This window comes from Thermobia domestica, chromosome 17 (genome assembly GCF_964235325.1).
Source record: "Thermobia domestica chromosome 17, izTheDome1.hap1.1, whole genome shotgun sequence".
Classification (NCBI taxonomy): domain Eukaryota; kingdom Metazoa; phylum Arthropoda; class Insecta; order Zygentoma; family Lepismatidae; genus Thermobia; species Thermobia domestica.
Window position 1 is genome coordinate 20,755,263 of NC_137470.1, and position 12,669 is coordinate 20,767,931.

At 36.8% G+C, this 12,669-nt stretch overlaps 1 long non-coding RNA gene across 1 annotated transcript in view; it reads right to left on the reverse strand.

The window, feature by feature from the left end:
• Window positions 1-8,067: 8,067 nt before the first annotated feature.
• The window catches only part of LOC145674676 (uncharacterized), a 98,992-nt gene continuing 94,390 nt past the window's right edge, over window positions 8,068-12,669 (reverse strand). Inside the window, exon 3 of the long non-coding RNA XR_014129014.1 lies at window positions 8,068-8,328. This is a non-coding gene — a long non-coding RNA (uncharacterized LOC145674676). The remainder of the gene's footprint in view (window positions 8,329-12,669) is intronic.

The following is a 12,669-nucleotide window of genomic DNA, read 5'->3' on the forward strand; positions in this document are numbered from 1 at the left end:
AAAACATTTCTACTATTTCTTTGATATAATAATCACACTCTGTAATGTATTCATATACCAGATTAATTTTTTTCTCCAAAGTATAAGTGTTCTTAATATTGCAACCTTTAAAATGCTTCTTTAAATAAAGTTTATAGATTTTCTCTCTCATTTCACGTTTAATTAAGATCGTCCACACCTTTTGTAATAATTCGTAATCATACTGCAGCAAAGAAATGTGTTTTTTTCATTTTCATTATGTTTAGAACATGCTTCACATAATAATACTGAATTTGGTGTATACTCATTAAATAATTGTATAACACATGTATCACTAATACTTTCACTAGTACACTCGCACTCATTAGCTTCCAGTTCAAAACAGGTAATATTTGAAATACTGTCATCATCACTTTCCGGGAGTATTTCATCATTATATCTATTATACCGTCCAAAATAATACACTTCTTCTATTTCCTGTGTTGGGTATATGATTCTCACTTTATCACGTAATTCATCTGCCAAATCGGGGTCAGACGGCTGGATTAACAGTATTGGTTTCTCGTTTTCACGCTGAATTTCTTTTTCTCTAGGTGAAACATAAGCAATTTCCATGCTAGTCATTTTTCTACTCTTCCGCAAAAACAAATCAAGTGTGACACATCTACTTATATACCTACAATAAAAGCATTCTATGCATTCTCCGTGTTTAATAATATGTTTCAAGGCAATGCAAAATAATTCGTTAATATAACGTCATGATGTATGTTCTATTATTTCCAAATACACTCCATAATCTTATATTCCATTATAATAAAATACATAACTGCAAAAATATATATTTGTCTTTTTGGACTTAGACGAGGAAAGAAAGTTTAAAAAATAATTGAATCGTTGAGCAATAGGCAGTACCTTTGCAATACAGGGGTTAGGTAACGCATTCGTAACGCTGCTTAAATATCTGCAGCAGCAGAATGAATAATTTCGCACTCTTTATAGATGGTGTGGAACATGAAATTTTTGTTTTCCTTGATGAGCTGATTCTTACTTTGATATTATTCCTTCTGCTTTTTTCCTCTATCACCACTCTGATCAAAAATGGTCATGCATGCTGTTATGATTCGTCGTCCTTCATCAGTTTTCTTTAGTACGCTAATTGCTATGGATTAAGTTATAATTGAATTATGACACAACTCCGGTTTGTTAAATCTCATGCTCAAATATTTAGTTAGTGACCGGGAAACTTTGGACTTTAGCGTCGCCGTTAGTATTTTGTAAACCTAATTCGGTAAACACTCATCAATACCCATATAGTGACGGGAGAGGCAATTTAAATTGTTCTCTGGATGACACAAAAATATACAAAATGTAGCACCACAACTAAATTAACCACTTGTTTTTTAACCCGTCACAAAAGTATAAAATGTATCATCACTTTCCTTCTGGTTGCTACAAAAATGAAATAGACCACCCAAATTGATTAGAGTAATACAAAATGGTATAAACATAGTGAGCTTCTTATAATGGTCATTCTTCCCTTTTTTGTGGTTGGTACAAAACTAAAAGGTGGTATAAAAGTGAATAGGTTTATTTCTTCGTTTATTTGAATAGCACAAAAAGGTATAGAAATTCTGAGCTTATTCCTTCGTTTGTTTGAGTAGCAGAATATGGTGTTTCTTTGTTTTTCTCTGGTTTTGAGTAGTACAAAATATACATAAAATAGACCTTCTCTCCGCTTTTTTAATTGGAAACAAAATTTATTCATTCTTCAATTTTTTTCTACTTGGTACAAAATTGAATAGGTCACTCAAATTTAACCCTTCGTTTATTATAATAGCACAAAAATGTACAAATTGACCTTCTTTGCTTAAGCCACCCAAAATTTGATTAGTACAAAATGTTAGTTCTTTCCTTTTTCTGCTTGCTACAAAACTAAATAGGTCGCACAAATTTATTCCTTCGTCCATTCGAGTATAACAAAATGATATAAAATTCTGAGTCTGGTTAGTACAAATTTATTCCTTTGTTTGTTTAAATAGTACAACATGGTCGAGAAATTGGGTAGATCACTCAATTGTGTAGCACAAAAAGTTATAACTTGCTGAGCTAGTTAAAATGGTCTTTCTTCGCTGTTTTGGTTAGCACAAAAATTATTATTTAGTTAAATGGTATTTCCTTGCTTTTTTCGGTTTGGTATAAAACGATCCTTCTCGGCTTTTCCGGTCAGTACACATTTATACCTTTGTTTCCTTTTTCTCTTGATACAAAACTAAATAATCCATCCAAATTTGCGTATTACGAAATGATATAAAATGCTGAGTCCATGTTCGCTTTCTCAAATTTAGTCCTTCGTTTGTTTAAATGGTAAAACATGGGCTGGAAATGAGATTTCTCGTTGGTACAAAATTCAATAGACCACTCAAATGGTATATTAGGCTGAGCTACGCTTTTTGTGGTTATTAAAATTTATTCCTTTTTTTATTTGTGTAGCTTTTTTCTGTTTGGTACAAATATTACAAAAAAGGGCATAAAAATCTAAGCCTGATATAAATGGTTAGGACACCCATATTTATTTATTCCTTCCCTTATAGCCATGGCAACATTAGGTATGAAATGGTTCTTAGTTGCTTGACTACTCAAGTTATCCTCAGTTTTTAATGGTACAAAAATAAAATTTGGGGTGGTACAAAATTGTACAGAAATATTGAACTAGTTAAAATGGGCCTTCTTCGTTTTTTTCTCTGGTTGCTACAAAATTAAATAGCTCACTTATATTTATGCCTTCTTTTATTTGAGTAGTACAAAATGATATAAAATTCTGAGCTAGATAAAATGGTCCTTTGTTTGTTGAAATAATACAAAATGGTATAAAATACTCAGCTAGGTAAGATGATCCTGCTTCGGTGTTTCAAATTAAATAGATCGCTCAAATGCATTATTTCGTTTAATCGATTTTGAGTTGACACAAATTATAAGTCCTTTTTTTATTTGAATACTCCAAAATGGTGCAATTGCTTTGTTTTTCTCGGTGGTACAAAACTAAATAGACCACTCAAATTCTGAGCCGGCATTTCTCAATAGTACAAAATTGAATAGGTCACTCGAATTTATCCCTTCGTTTGTTTAAATAGTTCATTTTTTCTCGTTGGTATAAAAAGTAGAACATCGAAATTATTCTTTCGTTACAGAAATTATGAACTTGTTTAAATGTTCCTTCTTCGGTTTTTCTGATCGAAACAGAAAATAGACCATTTCAGTAGTTCAAAAGTTACATAAATTCTGAGCTAGTTAAAATGGTCAATTTTCGTTTGTTTAAACAGTACATAACGATATAAAATTCTAAGCTAGTTAAAGTAGCTCTTCTTCTCTTTTCCTGTTGGTACAAAACTAAATATTCTATTCCTTCGTTTATTTGAGTAGTACAAAATGATATAAAATTCTGAGCTAGATAAAATGGCATTTCTCGTTGGTAGAAAATTGAATAGGTCATTCAAATTTATCCTTTCGTCTGTTTAAATAGTACGAGATGAGTTAAAATAGACCTTAGCACAAAAAGGCACAGAAATTCTGAGCTAGTCGAAATGGCATTTCTCGTTGATAGAAAATTGAATAGGTTCTCTTTGTTTCTTTAAATTCTCAGCTGGTTAAAATGGCATATCTTGCTTTCTTAGTCTATCCAAATTTTGAATAACCCAAACAGGTACAGAAATTCTGAGCTAGTTACAATTGAGATTTCTCGTTGGTACAAAATTCAATAGGCCTCTCTAATTTATTCCTCCTTCACTTTTTTCTGCTTGGTACAAAATTTTCCGACGCTCAATTTACGAGTTATTCTGGTTTAAATATTTGACCTTTTTGGGGCATGTAGTTGCTGGTGACAAATTACTAAATGTGGAAACACCACCTCAATATGTTGCTTCGTTTACGAGGGTGATTTTTGTCCTCCGTGGTAAGTACCTTTAGGGCATGTAGTAGTTGAAGACCTGTCACTAAAATGTGGAAACCGCCCCTCAATATGCCGCTTCGTTTTCGAGTTTGACCTTTGACCTCGATGGTCAGTATTTTTGGAACATGTAGTTGCTGGTGACCAATTACTAGATTTGGAAACACCATCTCAATATGTGACTCCGTTTTCGAGTTATTAGGTTTTAAGTATGTTGACCTTTGACCTCGATGGTCATTATTTTGGAACATGTAGTACCTGATGACCAATTACTAGATTTGGAAACACCATCTTAATATGTGGGACCGTTTACGAGTAATTAGGTTTTAAGTATGTTGACCTTTGACCTCGATGGTCATTATTTTGGAACTTGTAGTACCTGATGACCAGTTACTAGATTTGGAAACACCATCTCAATATGTGGATCCGTTTTCGAGTTATTAGGTTTTAAGTATGTTGACCTTTGACCTCGATGGTCATTATTTTGGAACTTGTAGTACCTGATGACCAATTACTAAATGTGGAAACACCATCTCAATATGTGGATCCGTTTTCGAGTTATTAGGTTTTAAGTATGTTGACCTTTGACCTCGATGGTCATTATTTTGGAACGTGTAGTACCTGATGACCAATTACTAAATGTGGAAACACCATCTCAATATGTGGATCCGTTTTCGAGTTATTAGGTTTTAAGTATGTTGACCTTTGACCTCGATGGTCATTATTTTGGAACTTGTAGTACCTGATGACCAATTACCAAATATGGAAACACCATCTCAATATGTGGATCCGTTTTCGAGTGATTAGGTTTCAAGTATGTTGACCTTTGACCTCGATGGTCATTATTTTGTAACTTGTGGTTGCTGGTGACCCGTTACTAAATGTGGAAACACGACCTCAATAAGTTTATCCATTTTTGAGTTATTAGGTTTTAAGTGTCATACAAACGACGTATCCCTCATAAACTATAAGACCCAGGTAAAAGTAGGTGTGGTATTGGTAATCAGCATGTCCGAAAACCCCCATATGCCGAGTTTCATCCAAACCGGTTAAAATTGTCATAGAAAGGGCGTATCCCACATAAACTATAAGACCCAGGTAGAAATAAGTGTGGTATTCTTTACCAGCATGGTCGAATCGGAAATGTAAATGTTTCTGCGCATGCATGTTATTTGTACTAAATCGGATTTGGCATACGGAACCAAGTGTGGGTGTATACTATGTTATTTAGGGGATGAAAAATAGGTCATAGTCTTTTATGACCTGCTCATTGCACATAGTCTGCTCTATTGAACCGGAACCAGCACTGCAACTGGAACAGTCTGTAGTCTAGTGTAATTTTTCTGCGCATGCGTGCAATGTGTAATTAATTGGAAATTTAATTTTACTGCGCATAACCAATCAAGTGTGTGTGTGTGTGTGTGTGTGTGTGTGTGTGTTGTTATTTTTTTATTCTCTGCTCTATTATGTTGCTATAAAGTGCTCGTAAAAGAGAACGGGGTTGTTATGTCTTATTTTATGTTTCTGCGCATAGCCGTAGTCTGCTCCTAAACCGAATTGTCTGCGGTCTGCTGTATGTGTGTGTGTGTGTGTGTGTTCTGGTACCATTGATAAATAGAACGGCAGTTCTGCTCCGGCGGAATCGGAACAGTTTTGCGCATATGCGCAGTAGGTCAAAAATTGGTCTCAAAATGGAGGGCGAATACTCCCCCATTACTCTCTGCTATGTTTAAAAAGAGTGCTCATAAAAGGGAACGAATCTTTGCTATGTTATGTTAAATAAGCCATAGTCTTTTATTAGCTCTGCTAGTCTTATGTAATTTCTGCTATGTGTTCGTAGTCTCTGTGTAATATCTGCTTTAGCTCTGCTGTGTTATCGATCTGCTATGTGTTCGTAAAGTGCTCATAAAAGGGAACGAATCTTATGTGCCATGTACGCGGGGTTCTGCGCCAACCGGCCAATCAATGTCAAGGGGGCGGGGTCCGCCGCCAGCCAATCAGCGTCAAGGGGGCGAGGTTCGACGCCAGCCAATCGGTGGGGTCCGGTGCCAGCCAATCGGCGGGGGTCCGCTGCCAGCCAGTCAGTGCAGTAGATAGGAGGTCGTAAAAGAGCGTGACCAATCAGCGTCAAGGGGCGTGGCCTGCACCGACCAATCAGCGTGAAGGGGCGTGGCCGGGGGCGTGGCAAGCCAATCAGCGTCAAGGGGCGTGGCCGGGGTCACGTGACCTGCGCCAGCCAATCAGCGTCAAGGGTTTGCGCATGCGCAGTAGGAAAAAAAAACACCCGCAAGTGACCCCACCCTACTGACGTCATCTTCCATACGTAACGGGCTTAAGGCTATAGATACTGGCAATGCCCAGAAATATGTATATATATGAAGTATGGAATTTTAGTGCTAAGAACAAATTATCAGGCAGAAGTCTCTCGACGCGATGCTTTATAGAACTAATTCTCAGCTCTAAAGTTGGAATTTTAATTTTCAAAGAGGTAAGGAGAAACTCAACAGAGGTTTGCTTGGGTAAAAAATACATTTTAAATTTAATACCTAAGGCGGAATTCAAAGAAAAAACACTATCAACTAATTATTATTATTATAACAATTGATATTTCATTTAGTATTAGGTCTATTATACAGGTAACCAAGGCTTTCCATTGACCCTCACACTATGAGTTGAACGCAAATGTAGGTAAGGCGAACGTCAGTTGTTGGTTCGGGTATATGCAACGTACTAAAGGTTGTGGTAGCTCAGTTATACAGTGAACTTTCGTAATGACAGAGTGAATATGGGACCTACACAGACCGTCAAAAGCGTTATGAGGGCGTGTATTTTGTAGGAGTTCAAACAGGAGTTCAATGCTGTTGCAGCGGGGCGGAAGATATGGCAGGCCCTTGGAGAGGGTGTCGTGACTACGCGGACAGTGCAACTGTGGTTTAAGAAGTTTAAGGACGGTGACGAAACACTCGAAGACGCACCACGTGGCGGAAGACCAACACATGCACAAAATGAAGATCTTCAAGCAGAAATTCAGACGAACAGTGGCCAGGCATGTGAGGAAGTGAGACTACAATTCCGCAGCACATCCATAAACTTGGAAAGCACTACAAGTTGGGTCGATGGGTCCCACAGGATTTGACTCCGGGCTAGAAGGCAACTCCAGCAGACACGTGTGTTTCTTTGCTCTCTTGTCTGAGGAAGGGGCCATTTCTGGACAGATTGTTGACATGTGATGAGAAGTGGGTCCATCATCATTGGTTAACATCCCATGAACCGGTTCCAAAACAGCCGAAACCAGCACAGAACCAGGACAAGGTTCTCCTGTGTATTCGGTGAAATACTCGAGGCATCGTGCATCGGGAACTGCTACCAGCTGGTCTGAGCATGAATGCGATTGTGTACTGACAGCAGTTGAGCCGTATAAAGCAAAAACTCAAAACTCTGGAGTCAGCATTTCTGAATAGAAAAGTGGTCCTTCAATTACAGGACAAGATAAACTCCGCGAGACTAGCATGATCCGGGACACCATTCTACTCCTTGGATGGGAAACAATATTGCATCCACCACACTCCCCGGATATTGTACTGCCTGATTATAGTCTGTTCTATTCCTGGAACAATCACTTTAGCGGACGCTAAATCGCTATTCAAATCCCTAGTAGAGGTTCAAAATGTATTTGATATATTTTTTTGTTTCACGGCCCACCATGTTCTACCGCGATGGTATTCATGGTCTTCCAGAACATTGTCAGATGATCGTTGATGCTGATAGGGACTATTTGTGATCTTCCAAGCACGTCTTAGATGTCATAACAATGTTCGAAGGTATGGGTGAAAATGCGAGAGAACTTTCTCGGTTACCTTTATATAATCACTTTCGATAAATAAAAATTATTTGATATTAAGTTTAAGCTCAAAATCCTGTATTCCACGAACCCGCTATATAATGCTATTTAGCGTCCATACTCTACAAATTACGTAACACAATACTTTCAAATAAATATTACGTATCTTAGAGCCACGGAATTCAATAGTTTAGAATAACCTTCTTTTCTTATTATTACTTTTGAGTATGTTTAAAAATAAAACTATAAACTTCATCAGATCTCTGTTATATTTTGGAACACAACTTATAAATTCAAAGTCCAATTTTACAGAAGGAAGATCTGATTACAGCCATGGTTGTGAAACATTAACACATCACTTGATGTTTATTTGTGATCTGTATTCTTTTTAATGTCTTTTCCGTATTTTTCTGCGATTTCCACACCATTATTTAATCCTCTGGAAACTTTCATCTTGAGCAGATTCGCATCCATCATCAACTCACGCGTCTCAAAGTTCAATCTTGCTATCCTTTCATTCAAATCATTGGAAGTCTCTTCCAAATGACGCCGAGTACTTGCAGAGCTAGAAAGAAGTAAAAAAATATTTGTAGTGAAACCAAACATGGCATTCATGTTAAAAAAAATATTTCGAATAACTGTAGTCCAGAATCAGATATATGTAATGCTTTATCTTAATGCAAAATATATCTTATGAGATGACATTCAGCGCTCTAAACGCGTTTATCTATCATTCCAACGAGTTTCCTTAAATGTATTAAGAGGAGAGACTACTAACAATGATACAAAATTAAGGACTTTTCTTTTCCCCGTTTCTCTTAAGTTAAAAGAGATAATAAAATATAACTTACCATAATAATAGATAATGTTATCCTAAACTCAAAAATATGAATTGGAAGAGTATTAAGTGTTGCCACTCATAGGAATTACAGTGTCGCCAGAATATCAATTACCCAAAAATCTTTGTTAAGGCAACTAGAGAAATGAACTCAGCAGTAATTGATCACTTTTTATGTTGTCTTGCATCGTTGTTAACTACACTTTAAATAATATTGGTACTTATTTTTCCAATAAGCAGTATAAAAATACAGTTTTGCAATAAACAGTCCAGTAACATAAGTGTGCTCTATCATGCAAAAATAAATTTCGCTTGAACAGAGCTGTTTTAGTATATGTTTCTCAAAACGATATTTAACTTCCGGACGTGTCTTATATATATATATATATATATAGTGTTTCAAACAACACTCCACACCAAGATAAAAAAAGTATAGACCAACCTCGGTGCATAAATGCTTCCTTTCAATGTTAAGGGTTGCCGAATATACATACATACATATATATATATATATATATATATATATATATATATATATATATATATATAAGAACGTGAGAGATCTATAGCTCGAAAACTATGGGACCTACCTTACTCGGGTCAAGACTTCACTTAAGAACTAGTATGGGAGCTATGTAAAAATACATGTGTCAGAAACCTAAGGTACTCATTCGACAACTTTTATAGAGGGAGTTTGACTATGGGCATATAATTTGAACTACTCACCAACTACTTCTATAAAAATTGTTGCGGAAATACCGGAGGATTCTAAAACTTGGATATTTGGATATTGCACATACTAGTTCCTAATGAAGTCTTGTCCCGACTACCGTAAGTGAGATAGTTCTGGAGCATTGGTCCTTTAAAGTTCATTTTTTTTATGTTTTTGGCAACCTATAACTAGGAAAGGGAGCGTTTGTGCACCCAGGTTGGTCTATACTTTTTGTCTTATCTTGGTGTCAGGAATCACCTCCCAAACATTGTCGGTATTGTTGTGAAACACCGTTTATATATGTACCGTGTTATGCAAAAGTGAACTAAGCGCCAAATTTTGAAAATCCACGTAAATGCGACGATTGGTTCCTGATAAGCATTAGAACGTTTTGCAAAATCGAAAAGAGAGGGAAACCAACACCTTTCCAAAAAAAGAAACATAATTTCACTTTTGATTACGGCTACACTAATGCTGGACATCAACCTTTAAACGTAATTTTCTCAAAAGTACGAAAGTGGCGCTTAGTTCGTTTTCGCATGACACGGTACATATATACTACCGCTCAAAAGTTTTCTAACATCCTGAATCTTTGAAAGCTTTTATTTTGATCCTATCATTTTCGCACGAGACCTTTACTGCCTTCCGTTAAATCTACTCCTTTCTAACGAATAATAAAAAGAAGAAAATAACGGTTGACTTGAGGTCTGAGAGGTACTGCAGATGATAGTTTGTAATTCTTAAAATTGAAACCAAAAAAGACAATTATATATATATATATATATATATATATATATATATATATATATACCGGGAAGAGGAGGGGGGTCAACTTTGAATCTTAAATAGGAACCACAATTTTTATTGCATATTCTGATTCTCCATGAAAAAAATACGTATCTTTGTATTAAACATTTTTTTCGTTGTGTGATAGATGGCAGTATAATCAACGAAAATCAAAATGGCTTAGAAACACGAAAAGAGTCATTTAAAACTCTTTTTGGTAATATCTAGAGAACTACAAATCGGATTTTGAAAAAGTTGTAAGAAAAGTTGTTCGTCTCGAAGCTGGACATCCAACGATACCACATTCGACCCCTACCCCCACCCCCGGGGGCCGGAGGGGATCAAATTTGAACTCTTAAATAGGAACCAGCAATTTTATTGCATATTCTGATTCTCCGTGAAAAAATACGTAACTTTTGTATTGAACATTTTTATTGCGTGATAGATGGCGCTGTAATCGACAAAAATCAAAATGGCTCACAAACGAAAAATGAGGCATTTAAAATTGTTTTTGGTAATATCTAGAGAACTACAAATCGGATTTTGAAAAATTGTAACAAAAGTTGTTCGTCTCGAAGGAGGACATCCAATGATACCACAATCGAACCCCTAGCCCCACCCCCCGAGGGCGGGATGAGGGTCTACTTTGAAATCTTAAATAGGAACTCCGTTTTTTATTCCTGATTCTCTTTCTCCATGTAAAAACACATAACTTTTGTATTAAAACATTCTTTTCGTTGCGTGATAAATAAAGCAGTAACCTACGAAGAATCAAAATGGGTAAAAACTGTTAGGGATAGGCCGAGTGGAACTAGAGTTCTCAGCCGAGTCACTGTTTATGAACTCGAGTTTCGAGAGGAATCGAGTTTGATAAATAGCACACTCATTCATCTCGTTTTATCTCGTTTTGAAATGACGGCCTGATGAGACTGCAAAGTGAAAGTCATGTAAAATGTAATCAGTAGTGTGGAATATTTTCTGTGCTGCTCACGAGAGTGGACATTGGTCGCCTGTAGTCTCATCTCGATAACAAGACAACAAGGGATTTTTATAACCACCGTAGTTCGCCTCGGCTCTACTGAGCCGATGTTTTGAGCCAGCTCGCTTGAGGTGATCCATCGGCTCGGTTTGGATCAGCCATTTCCTCCGTTTGGTTGAACTAAGTCTAGAGCTCGAGCAGGATTGGCTGGATGAACTGTTAGCTCGGCTTATTGTTCGGTTCGGCTCGTTAGTGAGTGAGATGTGAGCCGAGCTGTTTGAGCGATTGATAGGCCTAGTCCCGGACCGAGCAATTTTGAACTTGTTTAGCCGACGCCTTATAAATTTTAAGTTTTTGGGTCGAGCCGGAATACTTCCTCCTCTGGATCTCAAACTCAGAACCTTTTGAACGATGCCCTTGATTCCTAAGCTTCATGACTACCGAGGTCGGCAGACAACTAGTTGCTAGTATCGAGATACAAACCGCCTATCTTTCATATTTATACACGGAGTTGTAATAATAATAATAATAATAATAATAATAATAATAATAATATGCAGTAGTATCATTGATAATAATTATATTGTCTATGTAGAATACTTGAAGAGAGTACTTGAAACTACACACAGGATTTGGCTAATTTTGGGTCGACTAGACTCAAAACTCTACCCGAATTCGAGTCGAATTGCAAGGACTTTTTCGAGTCGAGCTCAAATATGTGTGTTTCGAGTCGAGCTCAAAGAAATCTATTTCTAGTTTCACAGAAAACTCGTTGGAACTTGCTCGCGCCCATCCCTAAACGCCGTTGACAAGTGATAAGAAAATGTTCGAAATGGTGACTATTTTCTGCGATACATTGTTTGTCATTCAAATTACCGTCTATGAAGCAAGGACTGCGATCGTGAGTCACAATCCATGGTCACGTCTCGCTGTACATGTAACACTTGCAATGTGTGTTGCAGAAAACGGGTACCATTTCGAACATTTGTTTCAGTAAACAATGAAGATGTGTGAGAAGCAAGGAAACTCTCCTAAAACAAGCACCACGATGGTGAGAGGCAAGAGGACTCGCCTTGAAACAAGCACCTCGATGGTCAGGGTCCATGACATTTGGGCGCGAGACGTTTAAGTGCGGCCGCTTGGGCGCAAAATGTTTGGACACAAAACCTTTTATACAAATAGGTTTCCTACCTACATATACTGTATTTCGTAACTAGAATCCGGATGTTTAGGCACTAAAATATGAAAATGCCTACTGGAAATTTCAAAAGACGTCCAAACGATTTTGCAAAAACTAAAAATAACATCTTGAACACAACAAAGTTTCTGCACGTGATTCACAACTTATCTGTACCAGTCAAAAATTTAAAAAAAATAAAGATAAAAAAATAAAAAAAAATGCAGCAGATTCTCCACTATCCGCATCACTATTATCACATCTTTGTTCCAGGCCCATATTGAAAGGTCTAGTGGGGCTGGTTCGCCCCTAAATTTTCACTGCCCCCTCCCCCTAAAATTTTCACGGTAGGCTTTCAAATGAACTATAATATGATGATGAACTATTATATGGTTGGATCGGGTCCCTTTTAAC